The following is a 17,879-nucleotide window of genomic DNA, read 5'->3' as shown; positions in this document are numbered from 1 at the left end:
ATATGCATCAAAATGATGATTTGGTCAAAATGCTCGCCTAATTATGCACACAGTGTATTATTTCATTGTTGTGATTAAAAATAGCATGTATCACTTTTTGTTTTTTTTTGTTTTGTTTTTTTTTTATTAATTTTATTGATATCAAATACTTTTTATAGTGTTTTATATAAGTCAGTGTGAATAATAGATAATACCACAGCAAGAAAGTAATTAATTTTATGTAGTGTAAAACAAACTGAAACATGGGACCTGAAAGTAAACCAACAGTAATAAAAGGAAAGCTCAGAAGTGCTTTCTCCAGAAATCCTTGCAGTTTATTTTCCCTGTCGCTTTGGGCTTATCTGGTTAGGGTGAGCCACTGATTGGTCTATGCCATTTCTGCCTTGGTATTGGTCACATGGCTGCCATCAGTGTGAAAGTCAAGGAGGAATGCAAATGATGTTTAATTATTGAAAAAAGGTTAAATAAATAGATCCATTGAATCTTTGTGGGCCCAGAGACGAGAGTAGAAGGGACAATGGCAGGAGATGATAAACCCTCCACTGTTGTATAAAATATGCATTAGGAGAGCAGTATTTGCTGGGTTTATTGAGAATGCAGGCAAAGGATTTTTTCATCTTCATAGCCAGTATGTCCCTTTTTTTTCAGTATGATTTTGCATTTATAAAAGAAAAAAATTTCTAACACAAAGCAACCCTAAAGAAAAGCCAGTGCCAAGGTTAATTATCTTTGGGGAATTTAAATGCCTTCAGCCATGTGGAGTAAATATTTTTTTTTATAATAAACTAATAATTTGATATTGCTACCACCCAAATGATCAGGTATGCGCATGTATGAGCATCTTGTAGGAAGAGTAAGTCTTTTTTTTTTTTTTTTTTTTTTTTTTTATCCTAGAGTATTTCATTAAGTAAAAAACACAGTATATGTAAAGGGAATCCTAGCTGTGCAAACAAATTTGGCATGGATAACTTACTCTGAGACATCATTTCTATGTAATATCTCCCAATCCCAGACAATCTGTCATACTGATAGTACTCCCTTCTATCTTCCATTCGTTTCTCTCCATTCCTCTCTCTCTCTCCCTTTTGCTTTTTTCCCTCTCTACTAAAACTCATCTAAATGGAAAACACATTGTCTTCATTATGTGCCTGTATTGAATGAACCAAGTTGTCATGGAAACAGCCATCTGAGGCCTGGCTGATTCTAGGCCAGTGAATGGGGTATGAGCAAATGCAGCACCTTCCTAACCAGAAGGGAACAATCGCTATTCATTCAAGCCAGGTTTAAGATCGGAAAATCTTGTTAGCGAGAAAAATGTAGATGAGTATGTCAGCTGCAGAAAATCATCTTGGGCTAAAACATCCCATTTTCCACCTTCATTCTTTAGTGCCATGCATTTCTGTTTATGGGTACTAGTTATCTATATATTTTTCTTCTTTGATTGTGTTGAAGAAAAACAATAGGAGAATAATTCTGAAATGGCCACTTCTCTATAAATGAGGTTGGCTTGTGGCCATCTCCTCGGCATCTGCGATTTTAATCCCATTAGTGCTCAGCAATGCGTTGCAGATCTGTCCAGTGTAGATGGTGCTCACTCTGAAGGGGTCAAAACAATGAATGAAGAAGGGCTTGTGTTCCATTATCTCATCTTAAAGGATGTATTCACTCTTCGGCCAGGCAGAAACCAACTTCCATCTCCTATCTATTTTGTCATTTCCAATAAGCTGTATGCTATAAACAGAATGGAAAAGAAATCAAGGAAAGGTTGAATATGTGATCTGCTTTTTTACAGAACAAATTTATAGAGGTTTTATCTACAACTCTTAAGAAATACGACATAAGTGAATCATGTTAGTGGTCTCTTGGTATAAAATATATTAGTTTTCTTTCAGATTAGTTTGAGAAGTGAGAAAACGAATTCTAGCCATGTTTACCTGCATGTACAGAGCTCTTGTAAGTGGTTTGTACTGTTGGTAAGAAAACACCTACATATGGTATTTTGATAGGTAATTACTGCAAATTGTAATTTTGCAAGCAGCAAGTGTTGATATGTAAGTATGCAGTCTTAACACAATGTCCTCTGTTTTCTGGGGTAAATACATTTTGTCCACGTATTTGACAATTGGAACACATTTTGGAAAATTTGCTTGCTCGTGTCTGAATATCCAAACTTCTGCTTATGTCTTTGGCCAACTTTTTCTTTGGTGCACCATCTAGATTCTAAATGTTACAAGCATTGCCCTTGCATTTTTTTAGTCTGCAGAGGTTTTTTTTACCTCTTTCACATATGACAGTTGGCTGGATCAGGTGATGATCTGTTTTTGAGGACCCTGACCCTATCATCTGGGTACTGTCAGGTCTGTTAGAAAGTCTGTCCTGAATGATATCATCCCTCCCTGAGATGAGTGGTGCTTCCCCCTCACCTCACCCCTGCCATAGGCACCCATGTTTTTCAGTATGAATATGTGTATTACTTCCTCCCCTCCCCCCATCCAGGCAATGGTAATGTCTGCCCCAGAGTAGTCAGATTGTTTGTGCAAGTCCAGCCAGCTTTAAAAGCCCTTTAAAATCTGATGATTGTGGTACTGTAAACTTGGATACAATATTCCAGAAAGGAAATTCAGATCATTACCAATATTGTTCAAGCATTTCTGTGAATAAAGAAATTTATATACAGTTTGGATACAGAGGATCAATTGAGGACAGTGTAAAGTTAATAAAGGTTTGAAATCTGTTGATGGGATATAACATTGCTGTGGTAAATGTACTTCTAGTGGTATAAGGTAATGAAAATAACATGTAAACATCTCCAGCGAGAAACCCCAGATACAAGAGGAGAATGTCACAGGATATTGTGAATGTACCATTATCTAGTATTAGATCCATTTGACTGGTGGGGCTGTGAGCATTAGCAGAGGGTGGAGGAAGGAGAGTCACCTCAGTGAGTAGACAAAAGCAGAATGAAGTATAGGCTTATCCTCGGAGGTACAAGAATGAGAAAGAGAGGAAATAGAAAATAGAAAGTTGTTTGTTGGGGTTTGGAGGGGGGGTAGAAGGGGGAGTAGGTTGGTTTTATAAAAATAATTATAAGTAGGTGAAAGCGTATTGCCTTAGTAGGGGAGAGTAGATGTCCAGTGAAAGAGGAGTTGCGGCTACAAAGATAATTGGCTGATTGGAGTTAAAGTAGCATCCAGAATTTTACATTTACATAAGTGATTGACATGGAGTCCTGAGAGACACAACGATCTCAAAAGAAGTGAAAGTAAATTGAGAAGGCACATATGTTGGACAGTTATGTAGAAACTGTATGCCTCTCATTTAGTTTGTTCAGAGCTAATATTGTAATTTAGCAGAAGCCTGACCAAGACTCTCCAACTAACTTTGGCTAGCTTTTGCCCAATTCCCTCAGTAAATATTGATCTCCAAAAGCTTAAGCAGGTTGTTGGTCAAGCAGCTAAATCATCTTCTCAGCCAACTTATCCACAGGATCAAGTGGGGTTTGGCATTGTCACCAAGCTTTTGAATAATCAACACACTAATCTTCTCAGCCAGTGGTCCACCAATGGTTCCAATGGTTCCAAGAAATGTTGTTACAGCCTTTGATTCAGTATAGTGATCTTATTAACTACTCATTTTCCAAGCCCACAAGGGATTAGACAAGGCTGCCCCCTGTCACCCCTTTCAGTTTTGGGCTTCTGTTTTGAATTTATCTCTTGAGAAGTGGTCATATCATTACAGAAGACAAGGGGGCACTCTTTAGGTCCAGAGGAATAGAGATTTAACCTCCACATACAGAAATAGCTGGATACATGTCTAAATGCACGAAATATAACTGGATATTAACTTTTATAGGTAACGCCATCAGAGATTGTTGATCCAGGGAATATCAGATTGCCTTCAGGGGATCAGGTAGGATTTTTTTTTCCCCCACTTGAGCAAACTAGACCATGCTTCACAGGGTTTTTTTTTGCCTTCCTCTGGATCAATTGTGGGTATTAGTTTGTGTATATTCCCCCAGAGCTTAGTGAATGTGTTGAAGCTTCCCTTTTCTCAAAGCATAATCAATCACGTGCAAGTAAAATAATAAAAACAGGATTTTTTTCTTGCATATGATTGTATGGTGAAAGTCAGCTAAAGTTCACCACATTCACTAAGCTCAGGGAAAAATCCCCTTGCAAAGCGAACAAGCTAATCGCCTTTAGTAAATGGACCATATAGGCTCAGTCTGAGATAAAGGTATAATAAGGATATGTACTACAGGGAGCTAAACTGTGTATCACCAGGCTGCATCCATCGCTGATGTTAGCCAGAGTGGAATACAATGGCAGACAAGTCTATATATCATGAGCTTGGTAGGACCAAGCACTAGAGCCGATAAGGCCATGGTTGCCCAGGGTAAAATAGGTGACTTAAGTACAAGTAGCCAATATCATAAGGCCAGTGTACCATGATGGAATAGGCACCATAAAAAGAGCAGTGAGCCTATGACTGTTGAATGTCCCAGCGGAACAGGCTCATGGAAAAAAAAATGTTAGAGGTAAACCTAAACATGACCATTTGCAACAACAAAGTCGGTTTAACTGCTAAAAACAAACAGGCTGAACAAGTGGAGACAAAGTTATCCTTTTTTTTTTTTTTATTCAGTACGGCTTGAACCTGGAGAAATATTGTATGTCTTTATTATTATTATTATTATTTATTACAAGTGCTTATATAGCGCTGTCAATTTACACAGCATTTTACATTCACATCAGTCCCGTACAATCTAAGGTGACTAACTTACATTTATACATACACATACTAGGGCCAATTTGGACACGATCCAATTACCCTAACAGCATGTCTTTGGAGTGTGGGAGGAAACCAGAGTACCCAGAGGAAACACGCATAGGGAGAACATGCAAACTTCAGGCAAGCGGTCCCGTGGTTGGGATTCAAACCAACGACCCTAGTACTGCCAAGCATCTCAAATAGGTGTGCTGGTTAGAATCGGGTTTACTACAAAGGGAAAGTGAAACAAGCAGAAGAAAGGGGAACCCCTACCTGTAGTGAATGTGGTAAGATTGCAAAACATGAGAGAGGCTTTTTGCCCAACATTTGATAATAGTATATTGGACCAAGCCTGCATAGTTCTGATAAATATGGCCCTGGAAGGACAAGGAAATCACTCTTTCCTCAAAGTGCAACAAGGAAAATTTTTAAGAATTGTCCCTGGGGGAACCATCTGGTTGTCTGCCGGTGAAGGCTCAATACACAGTCCAATTCCAGGCACTCAGCATGGTGGTGGGGTGTCAGATCTTGTAGTTGCGCTAACACAGAGCCTTGGAGATCAACAGTACTCTCAGGCAGGCCAGAGATTCTTATGTTACTGTGAAGAGTATGATTCTCGATGTCCTCTATTTGAGAACATAGAGTTTGTAATTCTGATTGCAGCTGTTCAAGGTAATTCTTGCGGCCTTCAAGGACCATTGTGGCATCACCCATATGATTTTTCTAGGAGGGCTGTGCATTGGCCTAGCTTTTCAATCTCTTTGAGAAGGTCAGAAGATAGTTTACTATTCCCCTGATCTTACCTAGCTAGGAGAGATCTGGTGAAGTCAGGTGGTCATAGAGCAGAGGGGAAATGCTGGAAGCTGCCTGAGTTGCAGTTGAAATCCTCCATAGGGTGCCACATGTTCCCCTGCCCTGAGATTTCTGGTCCACGTGAGGCTTTGGCTTGGTGTTCTCTGACTGACCCATGGTCTAGTAAAGATCTTGATATCTTCCAGAGGCACAGTGTGGGAATAAGAGCAGGGTCTGTCAGCATTGGCTTTTACTGAGGTGATTAGAATACCTGGGATGTGTGGGGAAGATCTAAAGTGCTTTCATTCTTGCCTGCTGCATACATGCAAACCTTACACATGCACGCGCACACATAAACACACACAGACTCTATTTAAATACTTTTTTATTATGGCTTCTGTGACAGTGCTGCTGAACTGATCTTTATACTAAAACAGTATGTTTTCTTTAAACTGGAAATCTCATGGACAACCTGAAATATAGCATGTTGCAGGGTTTAGGGTGATTCCTAACACTTATGTGATTGCAGAATTCAGTGTCACCGCAAACAAAATTTACATACAGTAACAATACTAGCGAGTGTGAAATAACATTCACAAACTTCTGCTCATTTTTTAGTAGGACAATATTTCATCTCTGCCCAGCAGATCTTTGCCCTGCACTCTTCTCAGTTCAGACAGTAGGAAGGAAGTACATCCTTACCTAACACTTCTACTGCAGTTTAATCTTCTGCATGATAATGTATATTAAATGACAAGATCTAGCTGTGGGTGAGCAGATGAAGGTTTTACATTTTTTTAGTCTTTCCCCCTGTTCTATTTATTGACCTAAGAGCAAAGTTGAAGCAGATACTTGCAGTGGGTACTGATCTCTGTGGTGTAACTGAACAGATACAGAATCTGTCTGTGTGCACAATCGCTTAACAGGGACAGGGGACAGGCACAGATTTGCCAATTCTGTCAAGAAGAGTGACAGCATCACCCTCCAATTTGGCTGCTGATGTCTGGTTCAAACTGCTCATATCCCTAATAGACTGACCACATGAATGCTTAATATTGATTTACCATAACTCTTCTCTTCCTTCTGTTAAACATTGGACACTGGATGGTAAGCAAGCATCTGACACTCACGTGGACACAGACTTGGTCATGGTAAATTTATGCTAAATACACACAGGTGCTTTTCAATCTTGATTTGCAAACACTAGTCTGAAGAGCATCGTATTCAGCAGTCATTTAAAAGTGTTGAACAGCTTTCTTAAAGACCTCTAAGCACCCTTCAACTCCAGTCAGGAAGCATTGAATAGAGATCTTAATGGGATTGATGGTTGACGCTTAACAAACATCTAGCAGATGAAAAATGAATGTTTGATAAATGCCTATTGAAAGTTGATGATTACTTATCAATATGATGCTTTCTGTGCAGACTAAGGTGTACAAGCAAAGTTAACAAAATGCCAATGTTTGCTCCCAGTATCACATTAATTGGTGTCTTTTAAACTACCATTATATTTGTACAGTGCATAGGCTGGCCATACATGAAATTTAGCCGATACCCGCTGTCTTGGATGAAATTCAAGTAGAGTATGGCCCTTTCGCCTCCTCTCTGTTCAAGAACTTTACTCCAGGCAAACAATTAGATGAAACGCATATATAGGTGGTGTTTTACCTAAGGATTTGTATTTCTGTCTATCCAGTTATGAGAGTGACACAGCTCTGCTACACAGCATAGCCCTGTCTGTCAGAATAGGAGGCCTGATTTTCTCTGCTTCACCTAAATAACCATACAGGCCTTGTCCTCTCCCCAGCCTGCGACTGCATAATGCAGATGGAGCAGCACAGTGATGAGCTAATCTCTCTGACACTCTTCTCTCCTCCTATCAACATGTTCCTTGTTAGCACATGAAAATTGCAGCACAGATGACTGACTGCCATGCTGATTTGCCCCCTTTGCGCCTGAGCTCCACTGTACAGGAGATTGCAGAAGCTGATTCTAGGTTAATTTCAGGTACATTCTTTAAACAGCTTGCATTTAAAAACACAGATGTACTAATGAATACAGAGCTGCATTAATTTGCCTGCCTAGATTTCAGATTTCAATATTCTATACCTCATATTGTATGTGTTTAATAAAGTGTGTATGCATTTTTTTCTCTAAATAAAGTGAATTTTCAATATTTGGATTTTGTTTACATATGTGCCTTTGTTTTTGGAATGGTACAATTTTGCTGCTAAAATTTTGGGTGAAAATTAAGGGTCCATGCACACTGGGCTTAAAAAAAACTTTTAGCAGTAAAAAAAACTATTATAGAGCTTTTTTGTAAAGGAATTTAGGAGCATTCAGCGTTTTTTTTTTTTTTTTTTTTTTTTTCTGCCAGAAAACTCATCTCAGAAACGTAAACCAAAAGTTTTTTTTATTTTTGCCTCTAAATGCTGAGCTTAAAATATGCCTCTAAATGTCCATGTGCATAGACACATAGGATAACACTGAGCTATTTCTACAGGCAAAACACAAACCTACTGTAAAAGCAGCGTTTTTTAAGCCAGTGTAAATGGAGCGAAAATCTGTATGAGGGTCAAGTTTCCTAGACAAAAATAGGTTTGGTGGAATAGTAGAAGCACAAGACCGTGTACAGGTTATTATGGCATAACTGCAGGAAAGGAAGCTGATCAATTATCTGTGTGAACCAATAGATATAATGGCACTTAGACACTTATCAAGAACGCTGTTTGCCTGTCTCTAGCTTGGCTTGCACAAATTTATATTTTCAGGTTGAAAGTAAATCTAAAGGCAAAACCTTTTTTTTCATTTTGGATAGAATACTGGATCGCTATAACCTCCTGTCATTTTTGTTTTTGCCATCTGTGTCCTGTTGGGGAGATTTCCTTTAACCTTCTGTCTTATAGCTGAAACAGGAAATTAAAGAAAATTCCCACCCTCCAGAGTGAGGAAATCCTTGGTTGTCACCAGAACTAGTAGCCCGATTTGAGGATTTCCTATCCCTGTTCTGGGGACAACCTTAAATTTGTGATTTTATTCATTTTTTTCACTTTCAATGATTACAGTCACCAGGAAAAATAGAGTGAATCTCCCCAACATGGGGCCAGACTGCAATAAAAACCTGACAAGTGTTTTAATAATTCTGCATGATTTAAAAAAAAAAAAAAAAGTTTGCCTTTAGTTGTACTTACATTTTAATGTGTGACTGCACTGCGCATTGAGGGACTAAACATTGTCAATGAAGGACATGCGTAAAACTGGTAATAGAATCAGAACACAGAAATGAAATGTTTGCCCTGTAACCCTTCTCATGCACATTGGGTGTCAAAAACACTGCTTTTAAGGGCGTTTGACTTTTGTTTCTCTAAATGTCCCCTCATGTTAGCCTAAGTGTCCATGCAGAAATAAGCAATAAGTAGAAAAAAAAAAATCACATGTGCGTACAGGAGAGGAGCTTTTCGGCTGAAAAAAGTCTGATGTTCCTAAATGTGACACACTTTTAGCACTTGAGCGTCCATTCATTTCAGTGGTCAGAGTAAATTAATATTATGGACAGTGGATTGAATGAACACCCAAACACTTGATGCACTTAAATGCACCTAAACATGTTTGCAGATCATGGCTTTTTAACGCTGTTCTTTTATTGCCAGGAGAAAAGGCATTCAGAAGAGCTAAGCAAGCGCTCAGTGTGCATGAGGCCTAAAATTGTTTGGGCTCTTGTGAGAATTTAAAATAAATGACCTTCTCTTATAAAGCAACTAATATTAAAGAAAACCTGTGCTAAGGAAGACATGCAGGCTGCCATTGTTGACGTCTTCTGAAAATGCTCATTTTCTGGTAGCCATGCTGACCCTTTCAGTTGTTGACCCCAACATCTATGCAGGTCAGGAGTCCTGACTTCAAAAGTGATAATCCTTTCTTTTTGGGGCCATATCGGATATTGATCCTGTACTGTCTATGAAGTTGCACAGATGCTGGAGTGCTGGTCTCAGGAAAACATAAGTCAGATTAGAAAATTTGCTCCAGTCTGTTGTTCTCCACACAATAAGTAGCGCTAACAGCATCTGCCTGCACCATATTCCACCTCCTATCTACACTTCAACCAGCTTTAAACATGAACACGAGGTAGCATGTGACCGAAACCAGCTAATATAGGAAGGGAATGCTCTTTTTTTGTTAGAGTAGGGAAAGTTTAAATCCATTGTTAGTGTATTTTTTGCTGTCTGTGTCATATTAGGACATCTCCCTATATCGACTAAACAGGAAGTGAGATGGAATTTCTCCACATTGATAGACATTCTCTTAGACATTGATCCTGATTAGAAGATTTTACCCTCATTTTTTTTTTTTCTTGTAACAATGATCAAAGAACACATAGACGGTAAATATGCCCAGTGAGGATACAGACAGCAATAAAAACTTGACAGAGGGTCTAACCATCTTCCTCCTTTTTCTGTAAAAAACAAACAACAATCTTGCCTTTACATACTGTATACTATATTGCCAAAAGTATTGGGACACCTGCCTTTGCATGCACATGAACTTTAATGGCATCCCAGTCTTAGTCTGTAGGGTTCAATATTGAGTTGGCCCACTCTTTGCAGCTATAACAGCTTCAACTCTTCTGGCAAGACTGTCCGCAGGGTTTAGGAGGGTGTCTAAGAGAAAGTATGACCATTCCAGAAGCGCATTTATGAGATCAGGCACTGATGTTGGATGAGAAGGCCTGGCTTGCAGTCGCTGCTCTAATTCATCCCAAAGGTGTTCTGTTGGGTTGAGATAAGGACTCTGTGCAGGCCAGTCAAGTTCCTCCACCCCAAACTCACTTTACTTGTCTTTTGTGCACTGGTGCGCAGTAATGTTGGAACAGGAAGGGGCCATCCCCAAATTGTTCCCACAAAGTTGGGAGCATGAAATTGTCCAAAATGTCTTGGTATGCTGACGCCTTAAGAGTTCCCTTCACTGGAACGAAGAGGCCAAGTCCAACCCCTGATAACCCCACACAATAATTCACCCTCCACCAAACTTTACACTTGGCACAATGCAGTCAGGCAAGTACCGTTCTCCTGGCAACCGCCAAACCCAGACACGTCCATTGGATTGCCAGACAGAAAAGTGTGATTCATCACTTCAGAGAACACATCTCCACTGCTCTAGAACCCAGTGGTGGCGTGCTTTACACCACTGCATCTGACGCTTTGCATTGCACTTGGTGATGTAAGGCTTGGATGCAGCTGCTTGACCCTAGAAACCCATTCCATGAAGCTTTCTATGCTCTGTTGTGCTAATGTGAAGGCCACACGAAGTTTGGAGGTCATTTTACGTGGCCTAGCACTTTGTGGCTGAGTTGTTGTTGCTTCTAGTTTGTTATAATACCACTAACAGTTGACCGTGGAATATTCAGAAGCAAGGAGATTGCACGGATGCACAGGTGACACTGAGCTCCTGAGAGTGACCCATTCTTTCACAAATGTTTGTAGAAGCAGTCTGCATTCCTATGTGCTTGATTTTATACACCTGTGGCCATGGAGGTGATTGAAATATTGGAATCCAATGATTTGGAGGGGTGTCCCAATACTTTTGGCAATATAGTGTACATTTTGATACAATGTGTCACTTGCTTATGCAAGGCCGAGTGACCACTCGCGCTGACAGCCAACCTTCTCAGCAGTATAGTGGCTAAGTGGTTAGCACATCCACCTGGTAAGACTAGGGTTGTCAGTTCAAATCCCAACCACGGCACCACCTGCACAGAGTTTGCATGTTCTCCCTGCGCCTGCGTGGGTTTCCTCAAACACTCCAAAGACATGCTGGTAGGTTAATTGGCTCCTGTTTAAATTTGCCCTAGTATGTGTATGTATGAATGTGAATTATGGCTTGTACACATGATGAGAATATCAGATAAACGATCATCCATTTTTTTTTTATTGCATGCTAGTCTTCATATCGAAAACGAAGAGGTTACTCAACTTCTCGTTCGAATTAATAGAATTTCAGAAGTAATGTCATGTATTGTATTTGTATTGAAGTTTCAGACCACTACTGTAATGATTAAAATCATACGATCTGGTATCGTGCAGGAGAATTTTTTGTGCTTGTCCTTTCGGTTATGGTCACATGAACTATCGTGATCGGCTCTTGAAAGCTGTATATTAAAGATCAAATTATCATAGATCACTCCTTGTACAATTTTTTTCATCATGTGTATGGGCCTTTAGGGACCTTACATTGTAGGCTCTTGAGGGCAGGGACTTATGTGAATGTGAAATGTATATGTAAAGCACTGCACAAATTGTCGATGTTGTATGGGTACCTATAGTAGTAATAATAAGTTAGCTGGTCTGTGCTCCCTCACTGCTCACTGCATCATTGGAAAGCTCAGATGTTGGTACTTACCCAGGTGAATCACAGAACCGCATACTAGCACATTATGGAATACTTAACTTAAAACAAAGCCCTCCAGCCTCGAGCTTTCACCGCTGACAGGGCTTCCATCTTCACCCGGTCTTCCTTTTGGGTTCACTGTGAGATCTTGTGAGCTGATAACTTCTGTGCTCTCTGCCTCTGCAGTCTTATCAGGTACCATTGTTCTCAGCTATCTCTGTGGATACAGTACACCTTCTCTCTGCATTATGGAAAATGTGGATGGAGGTATTCTGAGGTCCTAACAGACTTCCTACAGTGACAATGCTGCTTTTTCATAGATTAATACAGTTAGTTAATGTAAACACCCTAGAAATTAAAGTTTGCTACTGACCATTTGAGGTAAAAATAAAAGAAATAAACATTTAGTAAAGAAAAAAAAAGTTAACTAATAGTGTCTCCATATCAAAGGAATTCAAACATATCTACAGTATTTTACATTTTTTTTTCTCTTGGGTTTGGATATGCTTTAAAGCAGAACTATAGGCAAAACTTTTTTTTTCTCAGCATTTTGGATAGAGTGAGGAAGGTTATAACCCGTTAGTTGTTGTTTTTTTGTTTTTGTTTTTTTGCCGTTTGTGTCCCATTGGGAGATTTCTCTTCACTTTCTGTCCCATGGCCAAAACAGGAAATTAAAGGAAATAAGGAAATCCCTGCAAATGGAGGGAATCACTTGGGACCCCTCAGGACTCAGGAGAATTAGTGTCCCCATTGGAAGACTTCCCTTCTATTTCTTTCTGGGGGATGACATAACATTTGGGATGTACTTTTACTTTTGATTATAATGGTAAACAGGACAAATAGAGACAGGTGTTTTTAATTTGTCTCCACTATATAAAACTTAAAAAAAAAACAAAAAACTTTTGCCTTTCTTTATACTTAATATGTCTATTAAGTATATAAGTCTCAGGTTGTATACTTCTTGACCATTCTTGTAAAGCTCTTCTACAGCACATATCTGTAAAATGCAACCTGTGGAAACTGGTATGAGGAATGAATTTTTTTTTTTTTTTTTGCTTGTACCAAGGCTTCTTGTTGAATATGGACACTGTCACACAAAATGCTACAGGAAATACAACTGCATTATATGTTGTGATCAGCAATTGTGTAGTTTGTAATTTGTATTCTCATGTCCCTCGTACAGTTCACGTTTTGCAGGTAAGCTCACATGTGTACAAAAGGGGTAATTGGTGTTATTTAGCTGCCTGTGTAAATATCTATAAATCATCAACTGTTGGTGGGTCCTCAGCTCAGGCTAGGAAACCTGAGCATGTTCACAGCCATCCTGCAACTCAATTTAATTTACAAAAGCTGCCAAAGTGAAGATGTGAAACATACACACTATAGACTTGTACATGTTTGGTTTGGCAAAAACATTCAGGTTTTCAGTTGTTATTACTTACACCTTTTGTCTCTTGTATCTTTTTAATCTTTTTCTTTGTTTCAGACATAACCTAGATCATAAATGGCTAAAATTGTTAGCTGGTTTATATCGTATAAATAGGGTGATGTGGTTAGGGAGGATTGTGCATGGTGTATGCCATATAACCATATATCAATATGACATTTGGGGAGTTGCAATGAAGGTGCCCTTGCAGCCGTGCAAGGGGAGATGATCAAGCCAACGGCTAATTATAGGAACTCAGAAAAAAAAACATTATCTTGGGAGGCACTAGCAGGAGATGGAATATGTCAGATTGTAATTAATTCTGCTCCCTGGTTTCACGTTGTCTGTGTGTGAATACAGGGTGCTACCAGGGAGAATACGTAATTAGCAGACAGATACTCCTTGCAGTAGAGACTTCACATCAGGAACAACTCTTCTAACAAAGTCATTGAAAGTGTCATTAAAGATATCTATATGCTTGTCCATCCATCCCTCCCTTTCAGTGTTTTTTTTTTTTTTTATAATAAAACATGTATCTTGATGGAGATGCATATATTATGTGAGCTTTTGGAAAACAAATCTCAAAAATATATATAAAATGAAGGTGCATGTTGGCCAAATCCATTTGTCCAAAATAAAAATATGATCATATTTGTCCAAGATAAATATTTTAGGAGTGAAGCCATGCTCCTTCTTTTTTTTTTTTTTTTTACATTATTAGAACATTGGTCATTCGGTATATTGGCAAAGTTGATAGACATTTCTTAAAATATGACATTTTCTGTTAAAAGACATTGTTTATCATCTATCAATTAGTAGTTTAATTGTGGATTTTAGCTGGCGATGGACTATGGCATAATATGGGTTAATATTCTAATACAGTATGCATACATATTTATAGTAAGTCTTCTTTTAAAGTCCAGTATACAACAGGTATCTTGCTGGGTGTTAGCAGGCATCCTGCATAGGTTCCCTTCACAGGAAACTCACCGCGTTAATTGGTAAAAATATTACTTGTTGCGTTGCTTTCATCTCCGAGTACTTCTTCATACACTTGAGAGTAAACCAATGAATTACAACATGATTACACGATAGCACCTAATTAATTAACTCTGTAATTAATGTACAACTGCCACTTCATCTAAAGCACTGCTTGTAAAAAATAAATAAAATACACAGCTATTGTAAATTGGGAACTGCTTGGGATGTTCTGAGAACTCAAAGATCTGATTTAGGTCATTGGCATTAGGTTAGTAAAGCAGTGTGTATATTTTGTAGGATGTTTACATAGTCTTTTGATCCAGGATACCAATCTTATATTTATCTTTTGCACCCCATTCATGTTTCACTAGTTAAGCACAGCAGTTTATTTTGTTTCTGCTTTCACGTTTCACCCTGGATACACTCCATTTTGATTTCCTTTTAACTCTGTCTTGGCTGCATTCTTTAAAGTATACTCACCCCCCTTCTGTTTCTATTCACGTCCTCTATCCGCTTGCTGTCACTCCCTCCCTCTATCCCATTCTCTCATTGAGCAGTGAATCGCAGTCCCTCTAAACACACCACAGGTCTTAGCTGTGGTCTGAAACGGGGGTCATCACTTCCACATGTTTTATTGTGCTGGAAATTGAGGTCTGAGAACCATTCCCTTTTGACACATTCACTTGTGTCAGAGATATGGCTTTGCAAGGGGAAACTTTGAGGCATAAATTGAAATGGGAGGGGGCCCTGCGTGACTTGCATATTTGCATTCCTCTTTATTACTTCCCAGCGGGGTGCTCTACAACAAGGACAGACTGATGTGTCACACACAAGGGACCAGGTAACAGTAGACTCGAGGGAAACCTATGTGGTGGTGGATTCCCAACCCACATCATCCTCTAGGGTTTGAAACAATCCCATGGCATGTCACTAGTATCTGAAATCCTCATGCGCTGGAAAAGGGTTAACTGGCATATTAGGAGACGTCTTTCGGAGACAGTGAAAGAACTAAAGTCCCCCCCACTGGAGTTTGAAATTTGTGTGGTCAGGGCAGTAGTTAGAACAACTGTATGTAATCTGCAAGCTTTTTGGTATGGATCATTTCGCTGAGGCTCTTACTGCTGCAGGAGGATTAGCATTTGTGCCTGCAAGCTATTTTTAATAAAATGATAGATCAGTTAACTTTGCTGTGGGACTGTCAGTGTTTATGCTTGTTCATCTGCCTGCATCAGGGGAGGGTAGAATAGGGAGAAGGCGCTTTGGGTGGGAGGCCTGGAGAGGATGTGAGCTGGAAAGAGACTTGAGGCAGTGCTGTCACAGGCGGATGGTGCAGGGGAAGATGGCAACCCCACTTAATTGCATCGCAGCTAAACATTTGAAAACCGCTACAATACGCCAGTATTACAGCTCAACATTATCATTTCCTCCACCCAATAGCAAAATGTGTTGGCCCTTTTATTTTAACTACTGCATAATGGCCCTTTACCCAAAATGCTATGGTCACTTTGTTTAAAATTGGTTATTTTAGCACATACCTACCATAGTAATAATTTGTAGCAGCAACCAATCAAATTCAGACACTCATTCCCCTGCTTTAATTTTCAGTCTGTTTGCATGTCAGTCATAGAGTCTGTTCTCATGAAAGACTCATTGATAAAAAAAGACTAGTGTTCTGTTTTAGGTTTGGCAGAAACCGTACATATCAAAAGCAGTTGGTTTACTGAAAATCTCTTCCTTAGATCATCAGCAAGTAAAGCGTTAATTTTACAAGGGTGGGAAGCTCTGCCATTTTGTTCCCAAACATGCTGCCTGTGTGTTGGCCACAGAGCTCTCTCTGCTTCTCTTTAAACACGGCTACAGATGTGCATGGTGATGAACCAATTTCTGTGCTTCACTGATATTCCTCCCAGAGGAGGCGAGCAGGAGACTCGCACAAGCTGTTGTCGCTCCTGTCTGTGATTTTTGAAAGGTGCAATCCAAAATTAACTCTTTGCCAGGACACCAATGCACTCTTTTTGTCATACTACCATTACCACTTCTCATACAAGATACATACTGGAATGATGGCTCATTTGAAAGCTGTCATTTGAAGATTGCGAATTGAAATGCCATCTGATTGGCACTGCTACTTTCACTTAGTGCACAGTCAATACTCTGCCATATGTTCTTACATTTCATATTGGTATGTTCTGCTTCATACACCTTCCTAGCCAAGATTTGAATTTATAGATCAGTGTTATACTGATGATGAAAGAGGAAACTGTCATAACAGGACAGTTCCAGACAGATCATTATTCTAAACTACCTAAATCATTGCTTTGTGTATATGTGATCTTCTAGATTGTATTCTGTACTGTCACCTTTTATATTTCTGTCATGTTTTCTGGCGGACCCTCTTCTGTTCCTTTATTTATGGGGGTCTGCCTGGTTCACAGGTTCTTGTGCTGCGTTTGTCTCTACAGGTGCTATATTGATTATACTACATTCATTCCCAGTCATACAATATGCCGTCCAGCATTTGTGGCGGTGTTCTTGTCAGTGTTTGATTCATCAGTCTTCTGATTTACTCGTTCTATTGCTCCAGTCACAGTTACCTTTTTTGTTCTCTTAATTTCTTACTCTCCTCATAACTTGTCCCTCTTCTATCCTTGCTTGCTCCTGCCTTTTCTGTACCAGAATCGACTATTTCCCTCTATTTTGCCTCTGTTAAGTCTGTTCACCTCTGTGTGTTTAAGATCAGTTTTTGCTTTAGAGTGGCTGTCAGTGTGTTTGACTGCTGCTCCTAAGCTCTCTGTTTGCAAGCCCTGGAGGTGTGAAAGATGGCAGGGAATGGGGAGATAGTTAATCAATAACCACAAGGTCATACAGACAGTGTCAGCTTTAGTGCTCCCTGTTAGGAAGCAGCAGCAGAGGATTTGTAGGGACTTGTAAAGGCTTAAAGGAACACAGAGCAGACTGTCTGGACAGCACAGCTTGAATTTTCTTTGGTAGGGAATGGAGACATCTACTGGTAAAAACAGAAAATGTCGATGGGTAGGAACCGCGTGCTTCCTATTATCAAGATGGTTAGTAATGATATTATTTTATATTAAATAGAGATAAGACATATACTTTAGACCTTTACATCTGTTATGTGTAGTACAGGCTCTAGCTGTCTATCTATCTTTTTATGTGTGTTTCCAGTTATTTTGCTGAAAATATGCTCTTTATTTTATTTTTAATGTGTACTTCCTTCTGACAAGTAAATCTTCATTTCTTGCATATATTAGTCTTTTTCTGGTTGACTAACAGGTTGACTGCCTGTGTTTTCTTTCACACACTACATGACATGGGCTACATACCTCTCCTCAACCCTCCCATTATTAGAAAGCCACCTTATGCCTGGTAAGCAATGAGGTGGCCAATTAGTACTGTCTTTCAATGCTCCCTGCTCTTCTTCAGAGTGAAGTAGTAGTTACTAAACACAATGCTTTTCCAATAAATAGGCCAAAAAGTAGTACTGAAGTCTCAGCAATCTGCTTTGTGC

At 39.4% G+C, this 17,879-nt stretch overlaps 1 protein-coding gene across 10 annotated transcripts in view; it reads left to right on the top strand.

Moving 5' to 3' along the window:
• The window catches only part of ZMIZ1 (zinc finger MIZ-type containing 1), a 470,001-nt gene that overhangs the window by 301,871 nt on the left and 150,251 nt on the right, over window positions 1-17,879 (top strand). Inside the window, exon 5 of one of the 10 annotated variants that reach the window (XM_089682520.1) lies at window positions 3,853-3,909. The exons of the other annotated variants lie outside the window; for them this stretch is intronic. The gene's annotated coding sequence lies outside the window, so the exon portion shown is untranslated. The remainder of the gene's footprint in view (window positions 1-3,852; window positions 3,910-17,879) is intronic. 10 annotated transcript variants of the gene reach the window in all.

Source organism: Staurois parvus, unplaced genomic scaffold (assembly GCF_062004578.1).
Source record: "Staurois parvus isolate SC_StPar_1 unplaced genomic scaffold, SC_StPar_1.0 ptg000291l, whole genome shotgun sequence".
NCBI lineage: Eukaryota > Metazoa > Chordata > Amphibia > Anura > Ranidae > Staurois > Staurois parvus.
This window is presented reverse-complemented; position numbering and strand designations above follow the sequence as displayed.